The sequence below is a fragment of the Rhineura floridana genome, chromosome 3 (assembly GCF_030035675.1).
Source record: "Rhineura floridana isolate rRhiFlo1 chromosome 3, rRhiFlo1.hap2, whole genome shotgun sequence".
NCBI classification, from domain to species: domain Eukaryota; kingdom Metazoa; phylum Chordata; class Lepidosauria; order Squamata; family Rhineuridae; genus Rhineura; species Rhineura floridana.
Genome location: NC_084482.1, coordinates 68,499,698 through 68,527,666, shown reverse-complemented (window position 1 = coordinate 68,527,666; position 27,969 = coordinate 68,499,698). Strand labels below are relative to the sequence as shown.

At 42.8% G+C, this 27,969-nt stretch overlaps 1 long non-coding RNA gene and 1 pseudogene across 1 annotated transcript; both read left to right on the top strand.

The window, feature by feature from the left end:
* Nucleotides 1–30: 30 nt before the first annotated feature.
* Nucleotides 31–27,404, top strand: LOC133382168 (uncharacterized). The gene is made up of 3 exons (XR_009761827.1): nt 31–231; nt 26,770–26,830; nt 26,946–27,404. It is a non-coding gene; the product is annotated as an uncharacterized LOC133382168 (long non-coding RNA).
* LOC133382624 (U1 spliceosomal RNA) lies at nt 18,131–18,261 on the top strand (annotated as a pseudogene).
* Nucleotides 27,405–27,969: the final 565 nt, after the last annotated feature.

Below are 27,969 nucleotides of genomic sequence, written 5' to 3'. Positions count from 1 at the left end.
AGCCGTTTGGGTTTTTGTTGTGCCACAAGAGGAAAGCTCTGTTGTGGAAGGAGAAGCTGAGCTGTGTGGACCTAAGAAGACATGAAGAACCCTGCTGGATCAGACCGAAGGACTATTTAAGTCCAGCATCCAGTTCTCACTGTGGCCAGCCAGACATCTCTCAGAATGCAACAGTCCTCTCCCCACTTGTGCTCCCCAGTATACTCAGAGGCACTGCCCCTGACAGTGGAGGTATGACATAGCCAATGTACCTAGTAGCCATTGATTGCCTTATCCTCTATAAGTTTGTCTAACCCCCTTTTAAAGTTATCCAAGTTGGTGACCATCGCCAAATCTTGTGGTAGCAAACTATGCACCAGGTGAAGTACTATCTTGTGTCTCTTTTGAATTTTCGAACATTCAGCTTCATTGAATGACCCCTGAGTTCTAGCATTATGAGAGAGGGAGAAAAATGTATAATGAACATCAACCTCCAGCACGGACAAATTCAGTTTCTGCTGAAGTTACTCTGGAAGTTGCTCTGGAATGCTCTTCCTCCTATGATCAGGCAGGTTCAACTAAGAAAGGTGGAGGGGGGTGCATGATTGCATGTGAAATAGTAAGGACCCTCCAGACATCCTTTTTATTGTCCATTCATGATGATTTGTGCTCATGACGGAATTGGGTGTTACACGCAATCCCACTTCCAATATTGTTTGTGTTTGCAAATGTTTTGGGGCAAACACAATGCTTTCTTTCCAATCAGTGCATGTCCCATCCCTTCCTGTTGAAACCTTGTAACTTTTTATACCACAAATGTTCCTGTTTATTTTATTTTTTTGGTCCCACTTTTGTTGCATTGTGCAAGAGTGACCCTCCAGACAGCAATAATGCAATAACATTGAAGATGTATCTCAGAATAACTAATTCAGTAGAATGATTTGTGGACAGTTCAGTATAAATCCTCCGCTGATGCACTTTTATTGAGTCAATGACATGCAGAATACACCGACAAAATGAAAATTAAAAAACAGTCTCAAGGGGTTCTGAGTAACAACGAATGCCAAAAAAATTATTTCATGTATAAAGGTTCCTCCCTTCCCCTCACCCAAAAAAAGTCAAGACATAGGGAGAAGAAAATAATCACTCATCTTTTCCTGCATTTCTCCTCAGCTCCCTTCTCTCTTCTGATGGAGTCAGTCATGGAAGAAGGTAGCCCCTCTAAGCTTCACATCAGAAGAAGAACTGACAGTTCATACAAAGACCTTGATAAATATAAGGCTTGGTGGGATGGGCTGAGTGGCAGATCAGCCTCAAGCCCCCTGCCTCATTGATCAAGCTCTTTGAACTGGGAACTGAAATTAGTTTGACTTGCAAAAGAACCCTGCCCTAGTATTCAGTGCTGCCTCCCCAGGAGGATAATTACCCAGCATTCAGAGGGTTAACACTCTCTCCTTAGCCCCATTAAGCCAGCCCCACAATAACACAGACTGCCACTGAATTAGCCCATAATCGGATTAGGATAAATTGCTTTAAACTGACATTCAGAAGCAAAGGCTCCTGTCATCTTTCTACAGATGTGAGGTGAGACTTCCCAGCTTACCTTTCTCTCCCTTGCATCAAGCTTCTTTTTTAAGAAGACTTTTTCTAACTAGCAGTATTATTCTCTTAATCATGAGGATGGGAGGTAGCATCAGGTTTGTAATTCCTAGTGGAGAAGCCCATTAGGTAAGAAAGATGGCCATGACTAGCTTAGGTTTATTAATTTCAGTGAGATTACTCTGAGTAGGATTTAGCTGAATCCAACCCCCAGGAAAAAAACCATGACCTCCGACTGCATGGAGGGAGCCTATTTATGAACAAATTTCACACCTACAGGCTCAATGCACAAAGGTTAAAGAGGGGCCAAGGACGTGCTCCCACACTCCCTTTATCTATTCAGCGCTAGAAAACCATGTTCGTGTTCGTTTATTATTTCTTTAAAATATTTATATTTGCTTTTCTATCCTTATGTCCAAAGCAGTTTACAATCAATTCGTCATAAAAGAAAAATAAGAACATAGCAGCATAAGAATCTGTCTGCTGGATCAGGCCCAGGGCCCTCCTAGTCCAACATCCTGTTCTCACAGTGGCCAGCCAGTTGCCCGTGGGAAGCCCACAAGCAGGACTGGAGTGCAACAGCATTCTTCCCACCGGTGATTCCCAGCAACTGGTCTGCAGAGGCAGTGGAGATAGAACGTAGTTATAAGCAGCAGTAAATTATAAGCAGCAATAGTTATTAGCAACAATAAGAAGCGGTCTAAGATGAAGATAACATTTGAGTGTGGAGAGGAGGGGAATAGGCCAATAAACGCAACAGCCGTTGATTACCTATTTAAAAATTTGGGGAATGCAAAGGTTTTAACCTGTTTAAACAATAGAAAAACTGTTGTCTTCTGAGCCTGTCATTTGCATCAGTCATCAAGGGCAGCCCTACAGTGACTTCCTCCACCATTTGATATGTGTCAAGTGGGCATGTAAGACAGGGGCTTTTCTGCACCCAGACTGTGGGGCTCTTTTCCTAGGGAGACCCATCTTGGACCCATCTTTGCCTTTAGAAGATTAAAACTATGTGGTTAAAATGTAGTTTGCAGTAAAGGAGAAATGTCTGTATTTGCTTTAGGATTTTTCATTTTTTGAAAAACATTTTTTTATTTGTTTCTGTTTATTTTTCAACTTTTGGCTGCAGTTAGTTTTTTTTACTTTTGCTTTCATTGCTGTATTGGAATTTTGCTTTTTTATGATTGTTGTTCACCATCCCATTGAAGATTCTGCGGGGAACAAAAAGCTGAGAGATTAACAACTGTAATACATTGTAATACCAGAGATTGATGATTGCTATGTTAGAAGTACATTAACAGAAAATGACAATTTGAGAGATTCCCTTTTGGACTGAACAGGACACAGAATGGTTGTTGGTCTCTTATTGCCAATGTCACCTTCGCAGACAAGTGGGGGAGGCAAAATACTTGTGTAATGTGTATATTATGGGGGTGCATATTATGCTCTCTTTCAAGCATGAGCAGATAACAGTATCCCCAGTGGTATGGGATCAAGATGTTATGACTACCTACAAAGGCTTGTGTCAATGGATCATTACAGGAAGGGGTCAAGGGTTGCTTCCCTGAACATGATCTCTCCTTTTGGAATTAGAAGGTTTATTTGTTCTAAGATAAAGGAGAGTGCCCTGCCTCCTCCTGCTTAGATCAACCTGACGTCTGGTTCAGAAATGTTATGAAACACTCTGTGAAGCTGCCAAGCCTTTGAATGTTATGATATTTGAACCAAGATGCGTTCCCAGTGACCTTCCACCTCAATATGAAAGCCTGAGGGTCAAAAAGTGAAAGGCAGATCACGCCAGCGAGCCTTTCATTGGGTCAGGCCTTTCCCTGACACTGGCTGCTGAAGAATGATTGCAGATGGCATTACTGGAGATAGGAAAGGGAGGAAGGAGGGAAGGAAGGAAGAATATCACCTGTCATGAAATTTCACCCCCTAGTGAACATTCATTTGTTAGAAGATCATAAATCATTCTGCTTTGATGAAGCCACTGAACGGTTTCTGATTTTAAGATGGAGGAAAGTTTGCACTTGATAGACAACTATACACAGTGCTGTGTGGCTTCTTGTTTTTAAAACTACAGGTGATTATGGCATTTGGTCCAGAATGTGGGGTGGCACACAGCCATCTACCCGACAATACTCACTCACTGACTCTTATCCACAGCCACAGAACTGCAAGGGCAAAGAGCTGAGCTGTATGCCCAAGAGAATCACATGGTGCGTCTCCTGCAGGAAGGTGCTACTTTCATTCTTTTCCCCTGAGAAAATGTCCTGCACATGGACAATGTGCATGGTCACTAGCCTATCTTTCTAGGGTAGCCTTCAAACACTGACGCGGCTCACTGGGTTGATTCTGTAACATGGGGATCTGTAGGCTTCTTTCAATTTGGTATACATGGACTGAGCCAGAATAGGGAACAAATTTCCAATATGAAAACTTCCTTCGGTGGACTGTGTGACATTGTGAACACTCAGGTGCCACCAGCAAGCAAGGCACAATAAGGTATGAAGGAGAAGTTGCTAAATCCCTGACACAGGAATAACAGTTTTCCCCCACCATTTCATAGATTAGCTGTGTGAGGGCCACCAGCTGAAAAGCTTGCTCCAGTGCCTGCCAGTACCTACCCACAGCATGAAAGGCAATTGGCCTGAGTGTCTTAGGAAGCTGATTTATCCCAGCTCAGACTTTTTGTCCATTAAGCCCAACATCGTCTGTTTTGACTGATATGAGCACTCCAAAGTCCTGCCAATCCGAGTAGAGAATAACAGCCTTTTGGAGCTAGCCATGTCTATTAACTTCATTGGGTCTGTTCTGAGTAGAGCTAGCATCTACCTCTAAGCCATGGTCCCTCACCTGCACATAGCAAGGTGAGCTCCACAGGGGCATCCAGTGCCAAGGTCATACAGCTCTGTGCAGTTACTCCCACTGGGCTACATATTTTGCCCTGGGCCTCTCCGAATGTCTGGGTGGCCCAGCCCACAAACACAGAAGCTGCAAATACCAGATGAGGCTAAGTAATAAGAACTGTACCACTAAACTGAGTAGGGCACCAGATGTATATAGCAAGGATCTAAAACACATTCTCAACAAAACTCTGTGGGCATGCAGTCACTAGCAAAGTGGGATGTCTAAGACAATTATAGGTTTCTTATTGAAAGTGCCCAAGAATGTTTTTTATAGAATACTTGGTGCTTCCAGCCACTACAATGAAGATGGTCTGCCCCCAGAGATTAATGGAATCTGCTGAATTCCTGAATGACCAATGGGGGGGTCCAGTAGATAGAGCAGGCGATCCTATTGAAGCCCTTGTCACACTGTGGAAAGGTGAAATGTGTCGGGCTCTTGACACAGTTGCCCTTGAGCGCCCTCTCCAGCATTGCAGAGTCCGTTTCACACCTTGGTACACCAGTGAACTAAAGGCGATGAAACAGGCTGGATGACGACTAAAGGGCAAGTGGCGAAAGACGTGCTGTGAGGCTGACTGGGCATGAGTGAAACAATATAATCATGCCTACTGTGTGAGTTGAGGGCGGTGAAGAAGGCCCACTATTCTGCTTCCATTTCATCTTCAAGTAGCCGTTCAGTGGAGCTTTTTTGTATTGTCTGGGGTCTGTTAACATCTACTCCAGAAAATGGCGTTTTAGGCCCTTCAGAGGCCCACTGTGAATTGTTTGCAAGGCACTTTGAGGGTAAAGTTGCTCACCCCCATAGCAATCTTGATGCCCCATACTTATCTACTGTTGTCCCCATTGAGGTGTCCAGTGCAATGTCTGCTGCAAATTCTGGGGATCAATCTCAGTTAATGTGGCCTGATGACATGGATAAAGTGCTTGCAGCTATATGGCCAGCAACATGTCTTCTCAACACTTCCTTGGCTTATTAAAGCTTGCCAAGGGGGTATGATTGAGTGGACCTAGGGTGTGGCCAATGCAGGAGGGAGTCATCCCAGCTGCCCTGAAAGAGGCAGTGATCCAACCGCTCCTGAAAAAGCCCACTCTGGACCCATTGATTTGTGACAACTACTACCCTGTCACAAATACCTCATTTCTAGGAAGGTGTTCAAGAGGGTTGTGGTGCAGCAATTGAAAGTACTCTTGGATGAAACAGATTATCTTGATCCATTCCAATCTGGGTTCAGGCCTGGTTATGGGACTGAATCGGTCTTGGTTGCCCTGATGGTTGACCTTTACCAGGAGGACAGGAGGAGTGTGACCCTGTTCTTGTTCTATCAGCAGCTTTTGATACCATTGACCATGGTACCCTTCTGAGCTGACTTGGTGAGATGGGTATTGGAGGAACTGTTTTACAGTGGTTCTGATCCTATCTCCAGGGTCAGTTTCAGAGACCAGCATTGGGTGATTGTCTTTCAGTTCCCTGGCAGTTGTGCTGTGGGGTGCCACAGGCTACTATCTTGTTCCCAATGTTGTTTAACATCTATATGAAGCCATTGGGAGTGGTCATTAGGAGATTTGGGGCGAGTGGTCAGCAGTATGCTGATAATACCCAGCTCAATTGCACATAACATCTGAATTGGGAGAAGCTGTGCAAGCCCTGGATCAGTGACTGGACTCATTAGTGGGCTGGATGAGGGCCAATAAATTGACTCTGAATCCTAGTAAGAGAGAGGCACTGTAGGTAGGTGATTCCCAAGTCCAGATAACTGGTCAATTGCCTGCTTTTGATGGGGTCATCCTCCCTCTGAAAGACCAGATTCATAGCCTGGGGATGTTCCTAGATCCATCTTTCTCAATAGAGGCCCTGGTGATGTCAGCGGCGAGGAGCTCCTTTTACCAGCTTTAGCTGGTAAAACAGTTGCAGCCATTTTTGGATTGAGATAGCCTGTCCGTGCATTGGTAATCTCCAGGCTGGATTACTGTAATGTGCTTTATGTGGGTCTGCCCTTGAGATTGGTCCAGAAGCTGCAGCTGGTACAAAATGCAGCAATGCAACTGCTCACTAGGGCATGACATAGCCAGCATGTTACCCTGCTGCTGAAAGAATTGCAATGGCTGCTCATTAGCTGCCAGGCCAAGTTCAAGGTCCTGGTTTTAGTGTACCATCTCCTATACAACTTGGGATCAAGATATTTGAAAGATTGTCTGACCCCTTATATACCCAGTTGGTCACTGCACTCTGCAAGTAAGTGCCTCCTGCAGGTACGATCTTAGCAGGAGGTCTGTTCTGCATAACAAAAGAAGTGGAACTTAGTGTTGTGGCACCAGCACTTTGGAATTCCCTCCCCTTAAATATTAAATGGGCAACACCTCTGTTGTCTTTTCGGTGCCTACTGAAGGCCTTCCTCTTTCAACAAGCCTTTTAAGTAGAGACCGTATCCCAATCTGCGTCTGTGTTGGAATTGCTTTTTAAGATATTTTAAAGATTTTCTTTTTAAAAAATGTTTTTAAGATGTTTTGTTTTAAAGATGTTTTTAGTGTTTTACTGCTTTCTTGCTGCTCTGAGGTCCTTTTAGGAGGAAGGGTGGAATATAAATTTAATAAATAAATAAATAAAATTAGACCTCCACTTCTACCTGATGTCTACATTTTTTAAAAGTTGCCCTTCTTTTGGGGAGATACATATAAGCCCAATAGGTAGAGGAGAAAAAGGTGACTCCTATAAATGTTTTATGACTTGTTGCACTTTAAGAAACCACCTGATTAATGTCTCCATAAATGCATGCAACCAATTTTTTTTTTAAATTAAGATTCACAGGGTATGTGGGTCTTTTTTTAAAAAAAAATGAAAACAACTACAGTATAATGTGTTCATTCATTCCAGCACAGCCTTCTCCAGCCCTCTAATCTCTAAAATGCAATAACAACTTTTCTGTTCACCCTGCTTCTTCCACTGGGAAGCAGGGGGTACCAAGTCACTTTTTAAAACCTCAGTCATGTAAGCAAATGCATAGAAAGGACTATTCTTTGACTTTCAGATATTGTCCTTCTGGTGGAGTCACCAGGAAAACGTGCACAGTGTGAAAGTCTGCAAACAGATGTCCCCAAAGAGGTTTTAATATGCAACCATGTCTCCCCCTCATGTTTATCTGGTGTTATTTTTAATGAACAAGGCACCCAGCATGTGCTCTGGGGAAACTGGAGTGCATGTAAATTACAAGGGCAACAGAGTGTGTTTTTCTTCTGCAAGCTGTAAAATAAATGCTGGCGCTTGACTTCTCTTTCCATTGCTTCCTAAATGTTAAGGGTGAAGGGATGATTCTGAGAAGGATTAACAGTTCAGCTTCATTAGAGAGCTAAAGCTGCAAAACAGTTTGAGATCCAACTTCACTCTGCGGAAAATGTGCACAGCATTTCTACCTGCTGACCCTTGTCCTAAGTATGTGGCATGGAAGCAAGGCCTCATTTGCCACTGGTGACTTCTTTCTTCACACATGATTTTCCTGAACATAAAGAAAAGTTAGATGAAAGGTAGTTTACCCCTCAGCACCCTTAAAAAACTATAATTCCCAGGATTCTTTGGGGGAAATAACATACTTTCAATGCACTTTAAATATATGGTGTGTACCCAGCCTAAGTGTGAAGCCCACCTGCAGTTCCTTTGAAATCAATGGCAAGTATTACTGTTTTAGGATCCGAGTATAAAATACACATTGAGGTCTCTCTCCCAGATTTCCTTTTCCGAAAAGAGGACATTCCTACAATAATTGTGCTCCTGCCTTCCACAATATAATCAAAGTTTTATGCTATCCTGGACCACCAACACCCTGCCAGTCACTCATACCACTGAATCACACTGCAAACCCCTCTCATAAAAGAAGTTAATACAAGGGAATAGAACGCACAAAACATTGTCTGAAAAAAGACTGTGCACTTTCTGCCTCCTGTTGCAGTGTAAAAAGAAAAGGCTACAATAATTCTTAACGCTGGCTGACCTTTGACAGTTGATTATATGCACACTTAAAATATTTGTGATAACTGCAAAAGCATCATGGAAGTATCAGAGCCATGATTTTCGTGACGAGGTACTGTTATCTTTTCGGTGCCAGGTCAAGACTTTCCTCTTCTCCCAGGCATTTTAGCATGTGTTTTAAATTGTTTTAAATTTTTAAATTGTGTTTTAAATTGTTTTTAAAAGATGTGTTTTTAAATTTGTATATTTGTTTTAATGTTTTTAGTTACTGTAAACCACCCAGAGAGCTTCGGCTATGGGGTGGTATATAAGTACAATGAATGAATGAATGAATGAATGAATGTTTAGCATGGGAGAAGACAAAATCTCCTTTAAAGACAACTAACAACATGATCCTGTGCATGTCTGCTCAGAAATAAGTGCCAGTGACTTCAACAGGACTTACTTCCAAGTAAGTGGGTATAAGATCACAACCTAAGGCTGCAGTCCTAACCACCTTTACAAAGCAGCAGGGATGTAAGCTGACACTGTTTTCCATGCTGCCCTGTATTCATCACATGCAGCACTGTCTCCATCCCATTGCAGTTCATCTTCCGCCAAACTGGGTTATTTGTCTCACTATCTGCTGTGGCAAAATTATGTAATTTACATAATTTGTCATGTTGTCATTTATGTTATTCCACCTCATTCATTTTAGTGCAAAGGAAACACAATGCAAAGTGTGTGTGTGCACACATAAGTGTAAATGTAATCATTTACGCATCAGTTGCAGATTGAAAGCTACAGTGAATACCAATCATATGTGCTGGTTTGATTTATGTTCCAAATGGATGAATAAGCAAACATCGACAATTTCCACTGGCTGCATATTTCTAAGTGGCTACTTTCCAGGAATATGCATAGCAAGAGTAAACAGGAAATTAGGTCCAAAGCTGCTAGGGCCCCAGTGCCCCCAGAAGAATCCATTGCTGATGCCAGCCCTGCTCCTTCTCACTCTCATTTTAAACCATTTTTCCAGTGATTACTGCTTGTCAGCTATCAGTTTCACTTCCAAGGTATCTGCCTGCTGCGGATACTATCTTATCAGGAGGTCCACTCTGCACAATATAGGAAGCCAACCTTTAGTGCTGTGGCATCTACCCTTTGGAATTCCCTTCCCTTAAATATTAGGCAGGCACCATCTCTGTTATCTTTTTCATGCCTCCTGAAGACCTTCCTCTTTCAACAAGCCTTTTAAGTAGAGACCTTATCCCAGTCTGCTTCTGTGTTGGATTTGCTTTTTAAGATGTTTTTAATTCCGTTTTTTAAAAAGTTTTTAGATATGTTCTGTTTTAATATGTTTTAAAGTTTTTTGTTTTTAAGGTGTTTTAGAGTTTTTTTAGTGCGTTTGATTGCCACCCTGGGCTCCTTCTGGGAGGAGGGGCAGGATAGATAGATAGACAGACAGACAGACAGACAGACAGACAAGATTAGATTAGATTAGATTAGATAGAATGCCCTTGAACGATGCTACATCAGAGGCATTGGTGGAAATTAAAATGGTGGTCTCCCCACATCACCAACTGGGAGAACACCAGTGCCAGGTGAAGGGTAGGGAGGGATGAATCTTGAACCACCACCCTGTCTATTTCTGGACCATTTCACTTTCACACATATTCATTCATAGTCCATTTCTACATTATTCTGCCTCTTTTTTCTAAACCTGCATGAATATTTGCAATTAAATATATATATTTAAATTTATTTTCTCTCAAAACACACATACCTAGACATGTTTTCTCTCAAAATACACATTTTAAAATGCATTTTCATATATACATATATATGCCAAGAACTTTATCACAACATTCAGAGATGTGCAAAATTCAGTGGATAGCTACGTTATGATACAAACCTTAGTCCTGGAGGTGAAGATCATAAGAACATAGAAAGGGCCCTTGTGGATCACACCAAAGGACAATCTGGTCCAGTACTCTGTTCTCACAAGGCTAACCAGATGCCTATTGGAAGCTAGAGTACCACAGCACTCTTTCTACTTGTGATTCCCAGCAGCTGGTATTCAAAGGCATACTGCTTCCAACAGTGGAAAGAGAACATAACCATTGTGGCTAGTAGCCACTGATAGCCTCGTCCTCCACGAATTTGTGGGGGGCACAAAAAATCCTAATTAGTCATCATGCCATATTTAAATATGTGCTGTCAAGAAGTACTTCCTTTTCTGTCCTGAATCTCCCACCATTTAGCTTCAGGTTCTAGTATTATGAGAGGGAGAAAAATGTCTCTCTATCCACTTTCTCCATGCCATGCATACTTTTATATATCTCTATCATGTCCCCACCCCTGTTACTTGCCTTCCCCCTCCCAAACTAGGAAGCCCCAGAAGTGCTCAGGGCAGTTCATACCAGAATTCTCAAAACTCAAATTCCTCAAGAATCTCTGGTAGAGGAAGAGCCACAGGAGCATTATGCCAACAGCCCAATGAAGGCTGGAGCCAGTCCTGGAGGAAGTGAAGTACGAAAGAGATACCAACATTAGGCCTCTTTTGTCACTCCTTTTTTGTGCCATCCACTCTGATGCTGCCAGTCTGCCCATACAAGCAACTGTCAACATGAATAGCCCCTGTACTGCATGCAGGTCTCAGGCATCACATTTCAAAATAGAAAATATGGGTTTTAAGGCCAAAGTTCGTCTTTTTGGGGAGAGGGGGGACCCTCATGTGTAAAATCCAGTTATGAAAATAGGTATTTGACTAGAAGATGATGTCACCAATACTGGCTCACTGAAGTTTCTCTGGAGCCACATTATTTATTATCGACGGTATTGATATAGCCTGAGCTGGAACAGGTTTCTCAGAGAGTCTCATACCACTATCTGACAATAAAGATTCTGAGGTGGTTTTGAAATATATACATTAAAGCTGGAGCCAAATAAAAGGAGGAAAATCTCTGAGGCATGAAAAAGGACACTTTGAGATTATGTTCTGGTTATTTAACAATTGGCAGGCTTCCAGTGCTACATTCACTACTTTTATTCATGCTTCTGGTGAAATATCAGGATTCTAAACCTGGGGATATGAAGCTCTTTATCAAAACTTAAATAAGGGAGGAGGGAGGGGAAATATGTGAAAGTCTCCTGCAGGTGTGATTTGTGTAAAGGAAGCCAAGCAAGAGGAAAGAAAAGTTGTGTGTGCAGCCAAGTTGAACACCACATCACAAAGTCCAGGGCAGGCTCTGTTGGGATCCATAAACCCACATTTGGGAGCTGTGAGGGACACATTAAATCCTAATTGTGTCTTGTTTAACTGGCTACTTAAATAGCTAAGTGTATAAAGAAAAAAAATACTTGGCTGGTTTTGAGAATCTTACACCTTAATGATGTTAGCTGCCCCCACCCGTCCCACAAAAACTCCTGGGAAGCTTTCTTATTGGGGCATATTGACCAACCTTAATCAAAACGGTCATATTGCTGTAGTTGTTTTATGTAAATAAATGTGACACAGAGCAATCCTATTCCCCGATCTGCACAGCTGTAAGGGTTAGGATTTTGCAGAACTATCTTTTCACTGACAGGGAGGCTCTGCCAATGTGCAGGCCTCACTGCATTCACTGAAAATGTGGCAGAGCACACACCACCACTGGTGGTGAGGAGTCTATCAGCAGTAGCTGGTGTAAGGACTGAAAATACTCTGGGGCAGGGTATGGTAGAAGCAAGGCTGTGATCTATCCAGCGGTGATGGATCTGCTGGATCCAAACCATAAGAACACAAGAGCAGCTTGGCTTCATCAGGCCAAGGGCCCATCTAGTCTAGGATCCTGTTTTCACAATAGCCAACCAGATGCCTATGGGAAGCCTGCAAGCAGGACCTGAGTGCAATAACACTCTCCCCACTTGCGATTCCCAACAACTGGTATTCAGAGACTAGTGGCCATTGATAGCCTTATCTTCCATGAATTTGTCTAACCCTCTTCTAAAGCCATCCAAGTTGGTGGCCATCCAGTCTGTTTACTGGAGAGGGATCCATTCTGGGCCTCTATGCTTTGCCAGCCTGGAGTTGGTGCAGCAAAATAGTTTGCAAAACTGCTCCCTCCGTAGCCAGCAGGAGCTGGCAGACTGCAGATGCAGCTGAGATCCTACCGCTACATCCGAGCTCAGTTAGGATTGCTCTATTAGGGACACTATGATGGTAGGGAAACACACTGGATGTTCTTGGAGAAGATGCTTGATCCCATGCCTTGGGTTGTGGTGCATGGGTGCAAGTATCCATTTGTGCCATATTGCCTTCTACGAGTCAGACCACTGGTCCATTTAGCCCAGTGTTGTCTATTCTGATTTCCAATGGATCTCCAAGTTTTCAGTTCTGCTACTGGAGATCTTTTAACTGAAAGCACAGCGTATTGAACACAGGACCTTAAAACAGAAAGTGTATGCTCTGTCACTGAGCTATAGCCCCACTCTGCAATCCAGAGTGTGAAGCCAGTATAGCAGAGTCACACTCTCATGTTATCTTCTATAGGTCCTGCAGATCCAAACATCCCACAGGAGAACAGATAGCATTTCTATGGCAATTAATTCCTACACAATGTACTTGTGTTGCAGCTAGCAGAGGCCAGGGCAAGAGTGAGGACCAAAACAGGAGTCCTCACTGGTTCCTACTGCCTGCTGCCCCAGTAGTGCAGCTTGTAATCTGTCAGGCTGGAAGTCACCCCTTCTGACCTCTTTTACAACTTTCTTTCCTTTTGGCCTTGCTATGATATTCATTCGCCTCCATTCATCTCTGCTTCATGCTGCATTCCTCCCTGTGCTTTTGAATCTCTACCTTCCAGCTCGCCATTCACTTACATCAGGGTTCCTGCCCCCAAGGAGGGATGGGGGAGAAATGCTATTCAGTTTGCTTTTAAAACCAACTCTATCAACTTTGCACTTTCCGAAACAATATGAGAACCAAACCATAGTCATCCTTCCAAATTCGCTCTTATCCGAATTTTGTGATGCAGTTCTGAGACCAACCTATGTTTACATAAATGCATATATTAAGGGAAAGTGTGCATTAAAATGAATATATTAGTGAAAATAAGATATAAAATGCATTATATTAAGAGAAATTGCTTGCAAAACTGTGAACATCAGTCAAAACGTCATACAAAATGTGTTTATCAGGAGAAATTCACACAGAAATGCTGAAGAACTTACATGAGGATTTTTTTTAAAAAAAATCACAAACTGTTGCAGAAATGTAGAGAACTGAATTTAAGATTTAAAAAATAAGAAAGTTAGAGAACCGAAATAGAAAGATCTTTTCCATCCCTATCCCCAAATCTATACTCCTTGCACTTTTTTGCACATATAATTAATATGACCTTTCCTTTCTGTTTCTATCAGCTAATCAGAACCTGAATGAGACTAAGGCAGCTTTCACACTTAGGGCTGATTGCATTAGTTTAACGGATTAAAAAGGTAGCACTTCTGAACACAGCGACGTATAATGCTACCCCCTTTTACTCCAAAATTTCAGAAGTTGCAGCCTGAGCATGTTTTACCTTGAAATCAGCTTCACACAGACTTCAAAACTGATTGGCCATCAGCCCCGTTGCCACTCCAGGTGTGTCCAATGAAAATGCTTTGCTGTAGGCTCAGGCACACACAGTAATTGACACAATGTTTTCCTATGGGCAGTCCTAATCAGCAGTGGGGAAGGGAGATGTGTCCAGCTATGGCCAGAGTTTATTTCAAAATTCAGTCAGGGAAAACGGTCTGGCTACTTTTGAAGCAACTTGTGTGTCTGCAACCCATATTATCAAGATGGTAGCTGATGACAGTTAACTTTAAGACCCAGTTGTGAAGCACATTGCAGAAGCGTCCATGTAGCATCCTATTATAGGAAATTGTGTCTTACTGTGAAGTGTATTAAACCAGATTCAACTGTCTCTTTCAAGCTATTAAGCAGAGCTTGGAAAAGTTACTTTTTTGAACTACAACTCCCATCAGCCCAATCCAGTGGTCATGCTGGCTGGGGCTGATGGGAGTTGTAGTTCAAAAAAGTAACTTTTCCAAGCTCTGCTATTAAGATACACAAAGTAGCAAATCGTTTGGAAACTTGAGAGAAAATGGACAAGCCACCAATAGTAATTCTATAACAGCTTCCTGTTGTTAAAAGGAGAAAAAACAGATACCACTTTTTATTTTGGCACAGGAGCTATCTTGAAGCAGTTCTGTATTCATACAGGGCCTATGCTATTCGTTATTTATCATTTCAGTAACTCGGGGGGGAGCATATTTTCTACATTCTCAACAAAATCCTGTGAAATTGGTTGCACTGTTTGTTCCTAGTTTGCAGATGTGGGAACGGATGCTAAAAGACAGTTGCTCAAGTGAGTCATACAATGAATAAGCTCATAGCTGAGCAGGGATTTGGATCCTAGACTGCCCCAGATGAGTGAAATAGCAATCTACAGGGCCATCTATTGCTTTTTCAGGACTACAGAAAAACATTGTCTCCCTGATTGGTGAGTTGGTGTCAACAACGCTGTGGAAAATTCAACCTTGCACCCCCAACTTCAGCAGCTAGATGCTTACCAACTAACAGTGCAATCCTAACAATGTTTTCTCAGAAATAAGTCCTAATAAATTCAGTGGGGTTTACTTCAAGGTAAGTAGGGCTAGGATTGCAGCCTGAGCCATCAGATCTTACAAGTTCTCAAACAAGAGGCTTCATTTTCTCTTGGCTTTCCCTGTTTGTGGCCCTCCTAATTGGCTACAGGGGACCTCGCTCAAAAGAAAAGTTTGGAGATCACCCTTGTGCTCAAACTCTTCCCAGTGCATGTTCCCATCCTACCTGCCGCTGGCCTTAGACTACTCTTTAGCCTTGGACTACCCTTTATTCCCCAGTCCCTTCTTCCCGCTTCTTTGGACAGGCTCTCCAGCTGTAATCTTGGTTCACTTCAACTCTGAGTCTGATTCGCCCTTCCTTTGTTTACAGTGATTGGATGGTCCTTCAGGCTCCCAAACCTTCCCCTTGATGATAACGCACATGTCCTATGGCCATCCTCCTCTTCTAGCTGGAACCTTCCAGATTCGTGGCCATGTGTCATATTAGAATGTAACCCTTCTGCAACACTCAGGAGCTCACAGTGCATAGGGCTGGGAGACTTGGAAGGTGGGAAGAATTGTCCACTGACTCTAATGTTAAATATCTACCAACCACAGATACATAACAATGTGCCTATTTTCTCTGGCTCCACTTGCCGTTCTTTAACTTTTTACCTTGCTTTTAACACTCTCTCTCTCACACTCTCTCTCTTAGGTAGCTGTCATTGTGCTACTTCTTCTGACAAACCTATAGATCTGTGGAAACAAATGAATGTTGTTTACATTTCACTAAGACCATGAGGAACCCACCGATTCATAGCTATTATCACTTAGCCTTCCATGCTTGACTCAGCATCTCACTCAAATATTAGCCTTGGCTTCACTCCAAAATTAAAATTCTGGCCTGGGGGGAGAAGGAGCGGAATAATCCCTAAGAAGCACCCCTTGGGTGGGCAAAGCTCTTTCTTGTGTTTATTTCCCCTGTCCCTTCTTTTTTGAAGCTTGTTGTTTGGAAGATGGGGAGAACTTTTTCCAGGCTGTGTTTTTATTCTCTGTTTCTTCTTCACAAAAGCCAAGAGGCCAAGGCAAGCATGCCTCAAAGAATGATCATCATCATTACTAACGCTCTCTTAAAATGGCAAATATCTACACTGCTCTCTGCATAGGGTTACTGTGTTGTGAATCTGTGCACAGGGAACCCACAGAAAGTATAGACACCAGGATATGGGAGTTCTAAAGAAGGATACAAGAATAGTATTCCGAGAGTGTCTTCTGACCAGGCAACCAAGTAGAAGGTATAGGGTACACTTACCTACAAATAGATCTTCTTGAATCCTGCCTAGGGTCAAGGAATGAATGCATCATTAAAACACTAGTATAAATGGCTGGGCATGAGAGCTATTTCATTTTGACCATCCACACTTTCCTCTCATCAACAATGCGATGTTCCTGCCACTGTGATTCCACCATTTGGGGACTTTAAAGCCCATGCATCCATATATACAGCTGCCAAAACAGGTGTCTTATAAACACACACACACACAATCCAAGTAAAGAATGGAATGATACATATACAGCAATGAAATGAAGACACAGTCATTGACACTAGGGGGACTCTTAAATTCCAAAGGATTAAAACTGAAATGGCAAAGCACTTAACAAACATTAAGTGCATACATTTGGGAAAGGACCATAGCTCAGTGTAGAGCATCTGCCTTGCATGCAAAAGGTCCCAGGTTCAATTCCTGGTGTTTCCAGATAAGGCAGGGAAAAGCTCCTTACTGAAACCTTGGAGACCCACTGCCGGTCACAGTAGACAATAGTTGGGGCAATGACTTGACTCAATATAAGATAGCTTCTTATGTGCGTTGGAACAGGAGTGGGTACTTGGACCATCTGAGGGGGGACACTCTTCCCTTTGTCTGACGTACGGAAATAAGATCAGAAGACTCAGAGGCTCTTTTAATCTTAACTTCCCTTGAAATATCTTCAAAGGACATGCCAGCCCATGCCGCAATCCCTTTTTCAAAGCCCTCACTATCTAACAGAAGAAAATATGCACACTTGTTTCCCACTTCAAGCACAAGGAATTTATAAAGAGTGAGCCCTTTCTTTCACAAAGTCTGGAGGAATTTTCCACCAAATAATGTTGGGAAATGTTCACTTTTTAAAAAACTCCTTAAAGCCTAGAAGGCACAACTGTGTGTATCACAAACCTTACTTCAAAAATATTCCAAGTTTCAAAATACAGTCTCACTAGTAAGGTGGGGAGATGCTGTTTGCATGATGCTGTATGCCAATCAAAAGAAAATGTAGAATTGCCCAGACTACTCCAATATTCCAAAATAGGTACAAATCCAGTACATGGCAGCAACTTATTCATTTATATTTATATATAAACATATTTAGAATCATAGAATAGCAGAGTTGGATACCGCTATTTCATTTCAAAAAACATCAAAGCGGCTTACAACAAATTAAAACCATATAATAAAAACCATTAGAAATACAGTAAAAACAAGGCCAGCTATTGCCAGCTTGTACATATAAGGGGAAAACAGAAGCGCTGTGTCCATTAAATGGGCACTGTGTGCTTTTGGAGTGAAGGAGGGCAGTGCCTGCTCCACTTATTTGGGGGATTAAGGCAGGATGACAATCTCTCTGCCATTGAGCTACAAGCATTTATGCCCTCCCCTGCGTATCCTTCCTCTGTGTATGTGCCTAAAGGTCTAATAGAGAGGAGGAGGGAACTTGACATGATTAAGTTGCCAGCTCTAAGCTAAGCGCTTTCAAGTGGGACCCCTGCTGAGCAAAAACACTTGAAACCTTCCTGGGCATACTGACCACATGAGCAGCCATCATCAGCTTTTGTGAATGGAAAGGGAAATTGTCGGAGCATTTGTCAGGAGGCGCACTCAACCCACTGGAAATAAGGTGTTTAGTGGAAGCAGTGGAGGAAGAAGAGCCTCAGGGAAGATTTTTATTCTGGCCAGGAAAGAGCTGGTGAGCCTTTATTGCAGGACAGCTATTAGAAAGAGTCCAGGAGATGATGTGGCCACTCTGTAAAAGTAGTGTGATATTCTGGCAATTTGCCCAAACAATGGGCTGGCAGGAGAGATACCTTGATCACAAAAGAGGTTTTCCCAGGGTGAGGCTCATCCATTGCACTCTGGGTGTGCTGACCACTGCGATTTCCCCAAATGTGGGAAACTCAACTGCATAATTCCCCAAATGCAGGAAACTTGACTGCATAATGAAAGAATTTTGTCTATTAATATATGCATACCCCTCTGGTTTAATCTCTGACCATCTCTTTTTAGGTGGCAATCTCTCTCAGGGCTGCTTCCCATTGTATGTGTATAAGTGTACACCTAACATGTTTTAAGCATACACCTAAATAAGGGAGTATGGATGTAAGTCACACTCAGGGGCAAAGTGCATGTAACATAGAAATATGTGCAATGGTGGCCTGATGGACTCCTGTTAAGAAAAGCAGCTTCGGGAGTCTGTGAAGCATAATACTAATACTTACTACTACTACTACTACTACTACTAATAATAATAATAATATAATGAAGCACCATCATTGTGCACGAGTACAAGAAAACAGGTCCCTGGCCCACAGTCTAAAATTCAGCACAGGGAAAACGACAGAAGGTAAGGGAAATGAAGGCAGGAGAAGACTGGCAAAGAATATGTGATTTTGTCAGTGACATACTTTGGCTTGTTTACAGGATTAGTTGTAACAGGGCATGGGAAATAAGAAATTCAAGGAAGATTATTAATTGTTGTTGTTGCTGCTGCTGCTATTGTAATATTATTACCCAAAGGGGCCTGAAGTGGTGAACAGCATATGAAAACAATATTAAACAATATGTTAAACAGTGTATTATTAATAATATTGTTGTTGTTGTTGTTGTTTAAATGTATCACCCGCCCTTCACCCAAAGGTCCCAGGATGGGTTACAACAGTTTTAAAATACAGCATTAAAAACAGTTAAAAACAGTCTAAAATCACATCACAAAAAAATCCAGTGGGTTCAGTATTTATATACTTCTTTTCAGCCCAAAGCAGTGGATATCATATTAAAACAAAACATACAACCGAGTACATGAAAATGCTATGGATCAAGCAGCAAAACAGTAACACCCAACAAAAGCACAGCATGGGAGGGCCAGAGAAAAGCTTTCCCAAGCTAGGAGACTAACAAGTGCTCTCACCAACCCTATACTCCACATCCACACACTTAGGGACTAGAAACCTGAACAGACAATGAGAAATACTTTTTTTAGAAAAAGGTAAGCTGACACCAACTAGAAGAATTAAGGGTGCTTCTCTCTATGCCTATCAATAGCTTTTAGCCATGCTAGCTAAATAGAGCCTCCATGTTCATACGCTGTCTGCTTATGAATATCAGTTACTTGGGGAGCACACAAAGGGGAGAAGCTGTATTCTTCATCCCCTGCACCATGCTTTCGCTGTGAGAAGTAGGATGCTGGATTAAATGGACTTTGGGTCAGATCCTGCAAGGGTCTTCTTATTTAATGAATTACCTGCATCTAGATAAATGGATGTAGCTTTAAAAAAGTATCACCTACGTATATGGCACCGATGAAAGAAGCCTTGTAGTTCACTGCACCTGACTTTTGGAACTCTCAACAGCTAAGCCATGCCTCATCTTTCTACGTGTTGTGTTATGTTTGTGCACATGGCTGCTGTCACGCCTGCCAGTCAGTGGAGGCTGTTCCATTAGGGCAAGTGGGGCGCTGCTCCACCAACCTCAGCTGCACTCACTTGCCTGCCTTTCTACTTACAACAGTCCAGGGGGTGGCACAGCCTCCCAGCTTCCTCATCCGCAGTCTCAGTGTTGCCCTTGTAGAACTCAGCCGGGAGGAGGATGGGGACAAAACTAGAATGAGTTGACTCTGCCTGCCATTGGCTCTGGCTCCATCGGCTGCTCGGCTCCCTGCCTTCCGCCTTACCAGTCCCAATGGGCACCAGTCACCACTGCTGCCACTAACTTCATACTACTCTTTATTCTCTAACCTCATTTTCTCACATCCCTGGACAGACTTGCCACCTGTATACTTGGTTCCCCTCAACTCTGGCTTTGATTCACCCTTCTTACTTTAACTATGATTGGATAGTTTTCCAAGCTCCCAAAACCACAGGAAGGAGAAACACAGGCTCTATATGTTGTCTTACATTTGTTGGAAGTGGGGGGAGAGCAACTCCTGTTTTGTTATTTTGTTTATGCTCCAGAAGGGAGATAGAGCTAGGGTCCTGCAGATGGATAGGCTTGTTTACCTTTACCTGTGATGCTCTGACTGACTTCCTTCTGTTGCTAGACTGTGACGTCTTTAGGGAAGCTTACCTGCCCCTCCTCCTCCTGCCCTTTCCACTTCTCTTCTTCTCCAACTGTCCAGGAGAAAGGAGACATCCCTTTGTCTCTGCTCTCTCCAAGCCATGAGGCTAACTCCTACACCTGGGTGTTACACCTCCAACTTAGTTAGTTAGAACTAGGTTTGTCTTTCTATCTACTATGTATTTCTATAAATAAAGTAGCTTTTCTTATTTTACTAAGTCTCAAGTCTCAGTGATCCTGATGCAGGGTAAAAGCCTGCTTTCTTAGGCAAAACGCACGCACATGCTGGCACACTCGCATTTCAACATCTGCTGTTACTCTGCTGCTGTGGTGCTGCATTAAATGAAATTAAGCAACACAAATTACACACAGCCAACAACATTCGTGCATCATGTCATACCTGTTCAAAACGCTGAATGGAAGAGGCAAGGAGAGACACGAAACAGGAGGTAATTTCTGTACAACGCGTCGATAAAGTCTCCACACTGCAGAGAAATGCATCTTGCGCTGGTGCATAGCAGATTCTGTGTAATCATTCACAACAGTCCTATGATGGGTGGATTTTTGTGGCTTTCTCCACTCCGCACACCACCAAGGGAGTGTTGTGTGGGCCCCTATAGCAATTCCATCTGTTTTTGAGGAATTTGCGAGTAGGTAATATAGTTCCAGACTAAAGCAAAGCAGACTTTGCTGGAACTGGGCTAGGTAAAGGCACATCTCAGTGCCGAATCCACAAATTGGATGTGTGCCCAGATTGGCACCTACCTGAAGTAAATGCATAGCACAGATGCAGCCTGAGGGGCCTTCCTCTGCCAGACAGTATCAGTTGTGAACCCCTGGAAAATTCAATACTCAATTTAGGCTACATTCTTTATTGAAAATCCAGACCATTTGTCGACCTGTGTCCTCCTCGCTGTTAACCGTGGCAAAAGCACGTTTTCCATATTAAAGACTAACTATCAGAAGCATCTCGAGACAGATGCAGTCTTAGGTGGACTGTTCATTTTTATGAAGTGTTTAGTATCCTCTGACAATAGCCTGTCTGCTCCAGACGTGGACAGGCCCAGGTGCCTGATCTCTGTAACAGATACTCCTTCCTGTACGGCCCTCTCCCTGCTGGAAATAAGCTTCCAGACAGTTAATTATTCAGCTGAGGAAGAAAAAATAACAATGAAATAGGGAGAAAGACTGCTACTACAAATAGATCCTGGTATGGGTGATCCCGAATGCCAAGCACTCTGCCTCTAAATGCAGAAGTGTTACAGACATCTTGAGGTTGCATTGTTATTTAAACAAACATAGTAATGGGCCAGGGGATTTCATTTAGGATCAGATGATGTATATCAGGAATTGCCAATGTGGCACCCATGGGTGCCAGTGTACCTGCCAGTGCCTCTTATGGCACCCACAAAAGGTCTCAGTAAATATCCTAAAAATCCATAATACATGAGAAACTGTTTGTTCTTCCTGCTGAGTTCCTATGTGCACTGGCTCAGCCTCTCCTATCTTGAACATACCCTCTTAAACATGGCCACATTTCATTGGATGCCAGGATTGGACACCCACCCACCCTCCCATCTGTTTTGAACAGAGAAAAAGGTGCAAAGAGGTTCTCTCTCTGAGAAAGCATGGCAGTTAACTGAGGTAGGTGCCTTCCCCCCATTGATAGAGAGGCTTGCTGGCACTGCTGCGTGAGCCCATCCTGTTGTTGTGGATGTGGCAGCCATTATGGCACAACCCCACAGCAACCATTTTGTGTTCCGCGATGCCCCCCAGCAGCCATTTGTTTTGGTGTGCTAATGCTGCTCATGTACAAACCCACAATCTGGTGTAAATATTGTTGCGCGCCTCCCCAATCTCAGAGCGGTGAGATCTCAGTGGTCCCTGCACTCATCCAGGGTTTGGTTTCCTTTGGGAAGAAGGTCACCGGAGACTGTGGTGTCTTTATGAAATATGGTTTATTTATTTACACACATTCCAACCTGAGCTTAGGATAGAGGGGTTCAAGGCATCAGCAGTCCAATATCCAGCTTTTTCATCTGGGTTGCAGGAGGCATCCTAAAGCCATTGTGCGGAGGGATAGCCTCTCTTCCTGCCTGCAGCCCCAGCCATTCTCTAGACCAGCCTTTCCCAACCTTTCGGTTCCCAGATGTTGCTGGACTAGAGTTTCCAAAATTCCTGACCATTGACCATGTTGGCTGGGGCTGATGGGAGTTGCAGAGCAGCAACATCTGGGGACCCAAAGGTTGGGAAAGACTGCTCTAGACCATTCTCAAAACACTCCAAACACAAACCTCTGCTAGCGGCCAGGAAGGGGGGGAAGGCTCTCCTGAAGAGTTTCAATGACAAAAGGATCTTCCTGGCCCATTCATCAGTTGCTGGGCAACTGAAAGATCCATTGTTCTACCTGGCCACTCTATTTGTTTAACAAAAGAAATTCATCTGGCCAGCAGAGCCAGCCCCAAGGCACAGGATTCCAAATCAGAGGCTGGAAAGGGGACCCACAGGAATCATCCATTCCAACCCCCATGCTCATAACACTATGATGCTGAGCACATAGTGTGTCATAGAAGGAAGGGTTTTTGTTCAGTTTTGTTTTTATACAGTATATCCATCCCATCTTTAAATCAGCCCTTAAAGAGAAGCAAACTGGTGGCAAAGACCACACATGACAGAGCAAATATTGTGCAACATACTTTTTAACAGAAGGGAAAGAAATGTATATAGTTAAAACTCTAAATGTAAAACTAATTTAATACACACTGTGACTTTAATCTACTCTCTGTGTGAGTGTGGGGTGTGTGTGTTTGACAGTTTGCAATAAAGCTACTCTACATCTCCGGCAAAAAGCACGGTTCACTGCTGTTGCTCAATGTTCTTATCACACTTCTGATGAGAAAACTACATTACTACATTGATAGGTAGGGTTTCTTTTCACATTCATAGAAACTCTGGGAAAATCAGAGACATTTTACATGTAAGAGTGAGAAATAGTTTATAACCCAAGAACATGCTTACAGTAAGGATTTTAACCCAACTCTAAGCATTCTACCTTTTGGACCACATTGGGTCTCACACCATGACACATCGATGGGGCAGGGCTGTAGCTCAGTGGTAGAGCATCTGCTTTGCATGCAGAAGGCCCCAGGTTCAATTCATAGCATCTCCAGGAATGGCTGGGAATGCCCCCAGTCTGAAATCCTGAAGAGCTGCTGCCAGTCAGCTAGACAATACTGAGCCAGATGGACCAGTGGTCTAGCTTGGTATCAGGCAGCATCCTATGCTCCTGTGTTATCAAAATGCAGTATTTGATGGATTTGGTGCTGTCCTCACATTCACCAGCAACTGCCAACTGATCCCCACCTTCTCTCCAGTGCCTTCTGGCCAAAGTGTATATTTTTAGGACCCACCCTGTTTTTGTGATGTTTGTAAGTTGTTTTAAATTGTTTTTAATGATGTATTTTAAACTGTTGTAACCAGCCCTGGGACCTCAGGGTGAAGGGTGAATAATACATTTAAAATCATCATCATCCCACATCCCAATTCTGGAAGTTCAAACCTAAATCTTACCCTCCCATAAACACCCCATGCATGATTCTAGCAATCTGCTTTACTATCTCATGGCACTTAATCCTTACAAGATGCATTAAATATCTTTGAAAGTGGGTACACCATATGAAAATAAGGGTTGGGGAACCTCTGTCCTGTCAGGCCTCCCCATTTGACCTGCAAGGCCATTTTGGCCAAGCAATGTCCTCCTGTCCTACACTTGATGTCATATATGATATCAGGTATGGGGCAGGTAAAGAGAAGGTTGGGCCAAACAGGGTTTGCAAGCACAGCTATATCCAGCCCCCACCCCTAGAATTCATCTTCTCTGCACACCTCCTGAGTCTTTTAGCCAATATATATGGAGTGTGTAGCCATTCTTTTTTGGAAAGAAAATCTTATTTCTTTGTGCAACAAATATTCTGAGGGCCCTTCCCAACTTCATGATTAGTTGTGCTCATATTGGTATTGGGGTGATTCTCCGTGATCTGACTTTCAATACAGTTTGCACCTGCAAAAGTTTCAGGACAGACATGCTGTTTCATTTCTAATCCAACTCAACTCCAGCTGAAATATGTCATGTGCCCAGTGGCTGGAGGAGTAAATTCCACAGCTGTGCCACATCTTTAGGTACAGCAGTGACTATAATAACTTGGCTGATAAGGCAGGAGTCACAGGTGGGCAGGTGTGCGGCAATGCACCCTGGCTGGGGGATGGCGATGGCGAGGAGAGGATAGAACCAGAAGGCCGGGCCAGGTAGGGAAGGGGTTGGGCCGTGAGGGAGGGGGAAAGACACGTGTGCCACATGTGGCTGGGAATGCCTTCCCTGGTTTTCCCAGGGCCATCCCGGGCTTTCCCGTCTGGCGCCCCCTCAGCTGGGCGCTTGGAGGGGAGAGGCTGAGAAGAGGCTCCGCGTCCACCCAGAGCGCAGCAGGCAATTCTGAGTGTGATTTAGTTGCTATTTCCCAGGTAGCTCAGGTGGCACACACCAGATGTTGTGGGAATAGAGTTCCGCCAGACCTCCTCGAAGTGCCCCCCCCACGGTGCAGCTGCAGCCAACACAGCATGGAGCGCATGGAGGGGCCACCTCCCCTCCTTCCATAGAATGGGGGGAGTGTGAGAAGGAGAGCTGCAGGCACGCACGCCTGGAGGCGCTTTTTCTTCTCAGGTTGAGGGGAGGTTTTTGGTGGCTAACTGCCCCAAAATTGTTTAGCTTGCATCATAATTGGTTCTTCAATGAGAATCTGGTTACTTTATGAGCCAAAAGGGGCCATTTTTCATTGTCAGGGTGAGAAAAGGAGTTTCTTTGTCGCCAAGAAGCCCCCAAATTTTCAGCTGCCATCCTAACGGGGTGTGGGTAGAATCTGGTTCCTTTCTGGGCCAATTGGGCAGTTTTTATTGTCAGAGTGAGGGGGAAAGCAGGTTGTTTGTGGGAAACTGGCTGAAAATTGTTTGGCTTGCATCATATTTGGTTCTGGGTTGAGAATCTGTTCCTTCATGGGCCAAATGGGCATTTTTTATTGTCAGGGTGAGGAAAAGAGGAGATTCTTGGTGGCTAACTGCCCCCAAAATGTTTGGCTACCATCCTAACGGGGTGGTGGTAGAATCTGGGTCCTTCATGGGCCAGAGTGGGCATTTTTTATTGTCAGGGTGAGTAGAAGAGGAGATTCCTGATAGCACCTCAGTGCGTGCCTTGGTGTCACGCAAAGTGTGATGCTAAGTGTGCACTTAGCGTTGCACTTTGAGTCATCTTGGGGTCTGGAATCCATCGCCTGCCAAGAAAAATCATTGCTGCAAGTGCTGGGAGAGAAGGCAAACCAACGAGCTGTTGTGCTTGAAAGCCTGCCCTTTGTTAGGGTGAACATTTGGAATTTGAATCGTTTTTGTTCCTCAGTTGAGAGATGAGGGAAGTGTTATTGTCTACTATGTTGGAAAACGTGGTTTCTGTACCCCCATGGTGAGAGCCTGGTGGGCATAGTTTCTGCCCCCTTGAGTGAGAGACAAGGGGGAGTATCTGCTATGAGAGTTTGGTATGAATATTGTACTTAGAATATTTGTGTGCATTACCTGGCTGTATGAAGATTTGAGTGGCTGTCATGGGTGTACATGTGAGTATGCTGTTTTTAGGATGTGTGGTTAAATTATGTGAGTGCTTGTAGAGTGTGATTTGAGGTAAGTGTGAATGTGTTGGCTTTGATTGTAAATATGTTTAAACATGAATGTGCTCATCTTGTAAGGCTGTGGTTTAGTAAACTAATTTTTCCCCCCAACGGTAGAAAGACAAAATTCTGATATAATGGGGACCGATTGTTTTAATTGTTTTGCTTTTTTATTATACAGTGATTAAGAAATTTGATTTGTTTAATCTATTATATTTTAAAATAAGCTTGTTTTAACTGGTTTGTTTTTCCTTGAAATGTAGGGAATATTTTGTTTAGTCTGTTATGTATATTATGTTTTTTTCCTTGTACTTTTATATGCAATGTTTATATTACGATGATACTAAAGAGGATGTTTTGTTCAGTTAACTGTATTTTATTGTTTTTTTGTAGTTCTTGCTTTAAGATGTTGGACTTGTTGTACACAAAATTATGGTAAACCGCCTAGAGAGCTTCGGCTATGGGGCGGTATACAAATGTAATAAAATAAATAAATAAATAATAGCAGAATGAATGCATAGTGTTGGTAAAATCCTTGTTACTATTTTTAGAAATATATGAACAGGAGAAAATGGTATGTACCAATGGTAAAATCTTTGCTTTATTAATTATTCTTATTATTGCATTTTATTAAATTCTAATTTTAAATTATTTTTATGCAGAGATGCTGACATTTTGAACTGCCAATGTATCAGCCCTTATCAATGAGAGTAACATATAAGGGTAAGTGGGTTTACAGTATCCTCCTCCAACAATCAGCTGTTTGGTTTTTTTTAAAAAATCCACTCACCATTAGTAATTAACATCTCCACATATTTTTATCTTTTGCCCTTTATAGTGTATGCCTAATAAGTCAGAAGGCCACTGAAGATTCTTTGTCGAAATGCGTTTGGCTGCACTTTGCTTTTGTATTGGCTGCACTTTGCTTTTGCATCTCATCTTGCATTAGCATTGATTTATTACAGCTGCAGGATTTTATGGCTTTTATATTCTGTTTCTTGTATTTTATCTTATATGGGCATTGATTCAATACCACATGCAGAATTCTAGCAGTGATTTTATGTTGGTTTAACTATATATGTGCATTAAATATTTATATTTTATTTGATGTTTCATATGTGCACCTTAACTCCTGTTTGAGCATCATTTCTAATTCATACATGCCCTGTAACTTTTGCTGAAATCCTGTAATTTTTTATACCATAAATGTTCCCGGGAGGGGGTGTCCTGCTTTTGTTGGGCTGTAGTGTAAGAGTGCCCTTCCAAATGGCAATAATGCAGTAACATTGGGGATGCATCACAGAACAACTAATAAATAAATAAAGCAGAATGATGTGCAATGCTCTAGTATACATCCACCACTAATGCACTATTATTGTGTCAATCACTTGTTGCAAACACACACACACACAAAAACCCCCACCTTTCTGGAGGAGCCCTGAATCTGTTTCATCTTCATTTTGTTTGCTGAATTTCACTGTCTTTGGGTTGTGCTGTGTCTTCACAAACATGATGGGGAAACTGCAAAAACTCCTTTTCATGAACCTCAGCTCCTTTCAAATTTCTCATCATTACAGAGGTTATTCTCATCTCTCCGTTCAGTTCCTCACTTCATTTTCACACTGTATAGAGGACAATGAAGTAGCAAGATCAAACCTTTGGATGGATTGCTCATTAGACCAGCAGGAGGAATGGATACCGCATCATACTGCCGAATGGGCTCCTACTGGGAGAAAGGGCGGGGTATAAATCTAATAAATAAATAAAATAAAAAATAAAATCTAGGGCAAAGGGGTTAGGGGGAAGAAGAGGGCTGCTTTTATTTTATGGCAGAAAGTCTAATCCCCCACTAAAAGAATCAC